Here is a 9,087-nt window from a genome sequence, read left to right as displayed (position 1 = left end):
ATAAGGTAAGTCGTCACAAGGCCTAGTTCCCGCTCGTACCTGCTGGAGCTTAAATTGGTTCCTGCTCTTCTTTCCTGGACAGGATAATAATCACTGGTGCCCATTTATACATCTTCGTGGAGAGAGGCACTGTTAAAAAAAATTGCCTTCTCAAGACGACATGTCAACGCCCTAGTAACTTGGGGCCTTTTTCTCGAAAGTCCCGAAAACTTTTCGGGCCCGAAAAGCTATTTGTGAAACTGCCAACCACTTGTTTTAGAAAGCCGATCTTTTAACGTGTTTTCAAGGTAACAAAAAGGAAAATGACAAAGGGAATTGTGACACGCGAAAATGGCCCGTAAAGTTTCGGGGCTTTCGAGAAACGGGCCCCAGGACTGCACGATCCAGAGTTATGCCAGTTCCTTTTTGTGTAAAATCCGTAATGTGGACTTTAATCTGTCCTAAATCAACAAAATGCATCGGGGAAGAAATAAATGGCCAGCACTTTCAAAAGAAAGTGGACACCTTGCCGGCTGCTTTGTTTATTTGCGAGAAAAGAAACTATGTGCAATCTATTAATTAAACTAATTAAATCTATTCAGTCTGTAAGCGAATTTGTTTCATTTGAGTCCATTCGAGTGCTTTGAAAGGCAGAGTAGCGAAAGTCTGGATTTCACAATTTAGTCTCTTGGAAAATCAAAACCATGAGTATACGGTGCACCTTTTGCAAAGAAGTTGACATATGTGGGGCATGAGATAACAAGCCGTCAGAGCCTGCTGTGACTCTCCCAGTAGCGACATTAGATCGAGATGTTACGCCCTGCTAGTCAAAGTGGGCGTTGCTGGTAATAAACTGACTGCGTCACACAGAGTTGATAATTTTCCTGAATGGAAGTTAATTCTTAACCAAGCTGGCTCGTCTGGCGTCACAAAAGATGAATTAAAGACGATTGGTGGTATGTCCACGTCACCGCTGAAAATTCACCCGTTTGCGTAAACAAATCATGCCATTGAGTTTCTCATACAAGTTCTATCATAATCATTCTCTGCAATATCAAGGAAACGAATCTGCACGAGAAAACAACTGAATTCCAAGTCAGTCATAGCCAGCAAACTACAATGACCTCGTCACCTAGGGTATTAATCGACCTGTGTATATTTAACTCGCAACAACGCACTTGCGACCAATTTATCGCTGGGGCTAAAGTTTCTAATGTCACCTCACTTTTAAGGGATTGTAGGAAAGGGGCATGTTTGTAAAAGTGAAGCAAGTTAAGTGTTTTTTGTAAGTGAATTTATCCAGACACTTTGCAAATAGACTGGAAGAGTGACTGCAATTTGTGTTAGACGATTAGCTTTAATTATATTCGAAATTTCTTAAAGGTTCAAAACGACTCTCAAGTAGTGTCACGACAGATGTTGTGGTTGCTTTTAAAGAGACCGATAAGTTCTTTTTTCTTCAGAAAATATTAAAGCCCAAACAGGTGGGTTATAGTACTACTGAATGGAACTACAAAGCTTGCTTGTATCCTGATTTAATTAGCGCTTCATTACTACGGGCCACAGACGTGATACGTTGAACGAGTTGAACAAAGGAGATAAACTTAACATTGCAGTTTGGACCAAAAAGATGCAATTTTGCATTGTGATTTACCGGCAAGAGATGTGTTGTTAGGTAAATAAAGAGTTTTCGCAGCGGCTCTATTGTCCGTAATTTTCAAGACTTCTTCCAAGAAATTTATAACCGCTGTCGGACCACTATCTGATCAGTCCTAAAACAATCACATAAAAATTTCTTATTAACGGCAAGTCTTCTCGGTGACAATTAACTTCAGAGTCTCTTTTAACCATAACTTGGAAGGAAAAAAGATAATCGAAATTAAATGGCTGATTTTTGCAGACATGCTTTGTTGAAACTTTAACCGGAAGTGGCCTGGTTAGCCATCTTCTTGTAAGTTTTTTTCTTAGTAAAAAGCCTCAACCTTAGTATTTTTTAGTATTTTTTCCTGATATTACTAAACTAAGGGCTGAACTTTGCAGGGATACTAAGACCTCAAGATATAAAACATGGGCATGGAAAATATTTGGTCTGAAAAACAGGCCATTTCCGGTTGCTTCCCATATGCTTCAAATATGACCAAGTTGTGATAACAGCCACAGGCTAGCGAAAAATTTCCATGAGCTAATGTTCTCACCCATAAAAGCCTAAGGATAGGGCTTTACAAAGATGGTTTTGTTTTTGCCTGAAATTAATTTCATGTTGCTAAAAGAGAGATTTAAAAGTGGCCAAAATTGCACTTAAAATCAGCCTCTGGGGACCCCTGAGGGGCTGATATCCAGAACTCGGCTAAATTAAAGTCGTTGAAGCTGAAACTTTGGCATATTACATAAGTCGACGTAAGTACTTTGTGTACCAATTTTAAGCGAAATCGGCCGACCTTCATTTCCAAGTCTTCCCCAGTCTCTCAGGCAGAAGCTCTTAATAAGCACAGCACTATTGTAAAGAAATCTTGGGGGGAAAACTGCAGAGGTACATGAAAGAAAGATGAAAGAAGATGAAAGAAAGGAATCCAAATTTCATGGTGAACAAAACAGAGAAGCCATGTCACAAACCTATAAGAATAACTTTTGGGGGCATAAACTAAAGAAAGATTGTTCATGCACTTAATGCTTTCAGTGTGCCTAAAAGATGAAATGCAACAGGTTTGCAAAAATAGACATACAACACCATACCTAGTCAACAAACAAAATTGATTATCATGTTGCATGCTATTTCCTTGAAATTCTATTTCACCATTTATGAATGGGCATATGTTACAGTTGCAATAAAAATAATAATAACTCAAAACCGTTGCCTAGGAAATACTCTATTTTACTGTAATTAGAACTCATCTGCATTTTTATCTCTTAGCTGTTTTCACGCTTTTTTGAATTGTTTTTAAATTTTTTTGCAATCCATTTTGTATATATTTCCATCCTGCGTGCTAACTTTTTTCATTCATCCAAGGCTATAGACTGATAGCCGAAAGCTTATGTTTTTAACCTTTTTTAACCAGGGAACGCTTTTTACTTCAAGATAAAACTTGAAGCAAGGTTGGCACAGTCAGTTAGTGGTGGAAAAGTTCCTGAGTTTGATTCCCAGACCTCACATCCTTGTTTCGACTTGTTTTTTTCATTCGGTGTAGCTTAAGTCGCTTTACATACCCGTACTGTAAAAGGGGAGCAATGATGGAGAGGTGGGAGTAAAATGAGCACACCGTCAACCTCACGTTTGTCAGTTGAATTACTCTTACAAGTTATTGACGTTAAATATGGTCGCTTTACTTTGCTTCACTTTTTAGAGTACCTGGGGATCAAGGAAAATTTTTTTTGCAGTGCTTCAAAAATCCCTATCTCAGTGATCGAGCCAAGGAAGGTCATGGTCCTCCAGGTTCACAGGCTCCCCCGCTCCATTCATGTACATCACTAACATGGTGGAGTAGTCCAATCCAAGTAATCTGTACAAAACAAAAAATTAATAAACAATAGTTATAGATGATAATCTAACTAATCAGTAGCAGAAAACAAGTCTAGGCCCAAGCTGCACACTACAATTTTCGTTCAAGTGTTGTGTCTGCCATCAACACTTATCATACCTTCATTTTTTTCAGGGCTTCATCATCAGTAGTTGTTGCACTGTCACTGGAGATATTGGCACAATGCCAGAAGTGGAGAATGATGTGATCAGCCCATGCTTGAATTTTTTCAATGCTCTTTAGGTGACCAGCCTGCAGTGCATGAAAAGAACATTGCAAATCAGATTGCGAATATGTATATAAATGTCTCATTCTCGCTTTAGGGTCATTATTGATTCTGGAATTTTTTAGAAATCTTCAATCAAGTACCAAAGAAAAATAATCAACACTATTGTGTGCATATTAGAAACTGTTGTTTACCTGTGCCAAACACTTCCTAATGCTTTTCGACTTGTGCCACACATCCAAGCTGTGGAACACTGTAGCAAAGTTATCAGCTACAAGATATGAAAATATGGTAACCCATTGATGCGAGAAAATTTGGTTCCGTACATGTCTCTACGCCCACCCCTCCATGTATGCCAATGTGACCAATATCATGCTAGTTTACAGCATACATCTTTGATATTGAACATGCATGTTTTGTTCAATTGACACCTGTCGAAACAAGGTATCCGCTGACCATTATCATGGGCTCAAGCTTAGAGCTCACAGAGGTCAGTTGTTTTTTTGAAGTTGACTGCTGACCAGGTACTGGTTTTCGATTGGAGTGCAGGCTCAACCTAGGTAAACTCACCTAAAAATAAGCGAGGCTTCATTTTTTGCACGCTTTCTGTGGCTCGGCTCGGCTAAAAGGCCATGCTACGTCAACTATAGTTCTTACACAGTCAACGCCTCTCGTGTTCAGGAGGAAAATGGTTTGGAAAATGTGTTCCTTCTGCCTTTTCATTACGTTTTATGTACATTCCGTTGTTACTGCCATAATAAGCACTTTTTCCGTACTTATAAATTCAACTTAACGCTTTGTACATTAATCAACCGAAGATGACAGAAGTTTCTGTCGAAACGTGTCTTATAATTTCAAAAGTTTTGCCGTTTTCTTTAAATTTCTGCTTTCAATTCAGTTTCACATATCATGAGGTCCACACTGGCGGCTGAGCAGTTATTCAAGTCAGGCATCGGGGGATATAAACTTAAAGCTGATTGTTTATTTTTAATTTGCTTAAAGCCCCTTTTTTCTCTGTATTGCAATTTTGGGCATATCTTTAGAAGCTCAGATAAGGTTACACGATGCCTGGAGGACCTATGACTAGAACAGAAACAAAAGGAGAGCGAAAGAGAACGACAATGACAAAACAGAATACCAGCAGTAGCTCATACTTGTTGGAAGAAGTTACTCCACAAATTCTTTCCTTGGGCACTAAACCATTTGTTACTTTTACGGATACGTTACTTAAAGTTGATGTGTATTTTTTAAAAAGTGGTTTAATCGGTTTTTCCTTTGTTCAGGAATGAAACTCGATTTTTTATTGTCAACTGGAATTGAATAACAATTATCTGTACTATTTTGGACACAAAGATAAAGTTGAATTGTTTATTTGTTTTGCTTTAAAATGCGACCAAACAAGTGCTTTTTTAATCCATTTGCCCAAATGGTTTTTGATGTGCCTCGACAGTGACAAGAAAATTTTGCCCTTACGTCATAAACACGTAATCGCGAGTTCTCGTAAAATTTGGGGGAAATCTCACTAGCTTGTGTTTTCAGAAGTTTGTTTAAAGCACCTCAGTGAGTAAGTGAGTGAAGCTATTAGTTTCTCCCCTCTGGCCTTTTCAGGACTAATTTACAATGTTTTTCAGGGGTCTTTATCCAGACTGCTTATTACACAGTTTACAATTTATTTCAAGGTAATTTAGTGTTGAAGCGGATCTTGTTTGAAGTTCGTCCTTTCTTGGTTGCATTGCCATAATTTGCTGATTCTTGTTCCAAGCCAAGCTGGCGTGTTTCAATGAAATAAATCAAAACATGAATGATCTCGTTTTCACAGATAAAGTGGAATAAAGTACATCAGTAAAACTATTTTTTGACGTTAAACTGACAGTTTTTTATGGTTTCTAATTTTAGCTTGATTCCTATTAGCGGCTGGGTATTGACAGTTAACTCTGAAATGGCTTTTTTCGTTTCCATTCACCCATGAGGGTCTGCTTGTTTTCTTTGAAAACTCGTGCGGTACAACAAAAATTCATTGCCAAACTGGTTAATTCCAAAGTAAATTTCACTCAAAAAACCGATATCACACTCATTGCAAGGATGGCACAGTCGGTTAGTGCGAGTTCAATTTCCAGATCTCACATCCTTGTTTCGAATTTTTTCCATTCTGTGTAGCTTAAGTATCTTTAAATACCCGTAAAACGAAGCACTGATGGAGAGGGGGGATTAAAAATGTGCGCACCGTCGACCTCAGGTTTGTCAGTTGAATTACTGCTACAAGTTATCAACATTATGCTTTACCTTACTTTTACTTTACTTTATGGCCTTGTGATTCATACGATATGGGTTTTTAGTGTAAAATTAACCATGGAATTCACTAGTTACGCAATGAATTTTTCTACAGAAGAAAGCAAAGAAAATGATTGAATTATTAAAGCAGCAAAAGGAAACAATTCCAAACTTTTTATTTTCACTAACCCTACTGGCACTAAGAATAAATAACCACGGAGCTCCGCTCTTAGGCTTGGCTAAATCTATTTATTAGTTTATAAGCCCAAAAAGCTGAATTTTCAGCCAAACATGGCAAATAATCCATTTTGCACTAATAAGGTTTTGATTGACCTGAATAATCACAAAATATCATTGTACCTGGCAATTTATAGAAGTTAGCATTAGTACAGTAGTCTTGAGCATCTCAGTGACTTACTACTGGGAAAGGGAATTTGAACTTTTTCCTCCCCTACAACTACATTACAAAGTAAAGTAACGCTTACCAAGTAATTTCTTTATTGTAGATGAGGCATCAGTGACAACCTTGACAATTTTTAAGGCTGCTTGCTTTTCCATGTTGCTGGATGCCAATCAAACCTGTGGCTTGTCTCTCACCTCCATTTCTAAGATTCAACTGCTGACAAGCTCCAGCAAAAAAAAAAAAAGCTTGGCGGTGTGCCCAGGGGAATCACACTCTGACAGCTGTAGGGCCACTAAAGTCGTGTTTAATGGATGCTTCCCTTGTGCAACCAGGATGTTCGCATTTCGTAAAGACATTCAGTAGCAGATCCAATGAGCAGATTACTTTCGTTTGTCTCACAAGGGACAGTTACTCTTAAAGTGCTTTGCTCTACCAATCTACTCAACTTAGGATAAGCTTGACTTGAAGACATTGTTCTGCTTGATTGGGATGCAGGGATGGCCAGTGGTGAGAGCACTCGCCTCCCACCAATGAGGCCTGGGTTTGATTCCCAGACTCGGTGTCATAAGTGGGTTGAGTTTGTTGGTTCTCTACTCTGCATCGAGAGGTTTTCTCCAGGTACTCCAGTTTCCCCTCTCCTCAAAGACCAACATTTGAGTTGATTTGCGTTCATTGCTAATTTCAGTTTACAGTATTCTCAATTAGTGCTCCAGCACTAGAACGACTAGACAAATAAACTTCCTTTCCTTTTTCGATGCATAATTTGGAACTTGAAAGTGGGGTAGATGCTGGAACAACAGCTCGTAGTGGGGCAGCTGATGGAGCTACAGTTGGTTGAACAACAGTTTGTCCTAGGGCAGCTGACACTGAACAACTTGAAGACTTTGTAATTGGCACTATTGATAGATCAGAGCCTGGTAATTGAGTGGTTGATCCATAGGAGCTTGGTAGAGAGTGGCTTCATGATGCCATAGCTGATAGAAGGTCCAAAGAAACAGAAGGTATTGGAAGCAGAAGAACTAAACCAACAGAACTTGGTAGTGGGAGGGATGATGCGGAGGAATGCAGGAATAAGAACGTTGTACCAGGAGGCATCATGCAACTTTGCACGAAAAAAAACGTTTCCAAATACGTGTTACAACAGAGGTATTGACACATGCCTTCTACAAGGATTCAAACAAAAAAGGGATTTGCTAACGTACTGTGGGTCAACCTCACTTCCTCTGCTTCATCACAAATAAAAAAGTTAAAGAAGAAAAACTGAAGGAAATAAGTGCTCAACTATCTGAGCTCGAGGTTGGAGGTGTTAATGTGAACTGAATATCCCACAAATACACGCTCACACTAATTGACAAAAAGGGACTAGAATTGCAAATCCACGTATACGGCATAGATGAGATAACTTCCAACATTCAAACTATAAACTTCGATGGAGTACCTCATCTGTTCAGAAACGTTACTAAGGAAGAAATAACAAGACCAATAGGAGAAGCAGACTTATTAATTGGCTTCAAATACGCTAGGTTTCATCCACAAAAGAAACAGAGCTCAGGACACCTACTGCTATTAAAAAAATCGATTCGGAAGATGCATTGGCGAAACTCACCTGCAGAACAAAGAAACAAATGAGAGACAAACTCAACAGCGTGCAAGTACTTCATAGTACATCCTCTACCGTGGAAGACTTCCACAACATAGAAAATCTTGGGACTGCATGCATCCCAAAATACTGAAAATATTCTTTGGGAAGCAAGAACGATAGGATTAAAAAAGAGAAAGAACATGCTCTAATTGAAAAGAATCGTCATTACGATCAAGAAGCCAAAAGTTGGATTGCAGAATACCCATGGATCAGAGATCCCAAAGATTTACCAGATAACCAAAGGGTTGCTTTTGCAAAATTAATTTCAACTGAGAGAAGACTTGTCAAAAATTCAAAACATTCAAAAGTTTATAAAGAACAAATACAAGATATGGTCAATCAAGGAGTGGTGAGGAAACTAACCAAGGCAGAGGTAACAAACTAAACGGGTCCAATACACTATATTTCACATCACGAAGTACTGAAGCCAGATTCGAAGTCCACCTCTGTCAGGATTGTATCAAACAGCAGTGCAAAAATATCTTGTCGTTCGGTGACAAACCCATCCTTAGATACCCAGGGGCAGCCAGTCGAGACGGGACGTAAATCAGGACTGGCGTAAGGTTTTCAAGTAAGGCAAGAAGAATCCCTGGGAACATGCATTTAACAGATGAGTTCCAGAGCTAATTAAATTCTAATTCTCCGATAGGGCAGAAATTTTCTGTAATTGTCCTTTTTCTGCCCCAATCAGAGAACCTCTTAGAGTCAAGTCAGATCGTGATTTTTTATATCAAGTGGTAAATACCACATCCAGGGTCGCCATTTTTATCACTCTTCTTGTCTGGCTCGTACAACAAAACATGCCTGCGACGAAAATTTGGGTCGCAAAGGGACCCGCAAAATACAAAATTCGACCAATTCAACCTGCAAGAATTTGGGAGCAATAATGCAGGGTCACTTGGACACGCTGTTACAAGAGCCAATGTGTAATTATTGTAAAAAACATGCACCATGCACATGCACTGTCGAGTACGGGACTGCAGTAGCAATGTATTTTATGTTGAGTGTAAGTGCATGGCCCTGTATTCTGTAATCTAGCCAGATTGGAGCA

The sequence above is a fragment of the Montipora foliosa genome, chromosome 1, assembly GCF_036669935.1.
Source record: "Montipora foliosa isolate CH-2021 chromosome 1, ASM3666993v2, whole genome shotgun sequence".
Lineage (NCBI taxonomy): Eukaryota > Metazoa > Cnidaria > Anthozoa > Scleractinia > Acroporidae > Montipora > Montipora foliosa.
This window is presented reverse-complemented; position numbering follows the sequence as displayed.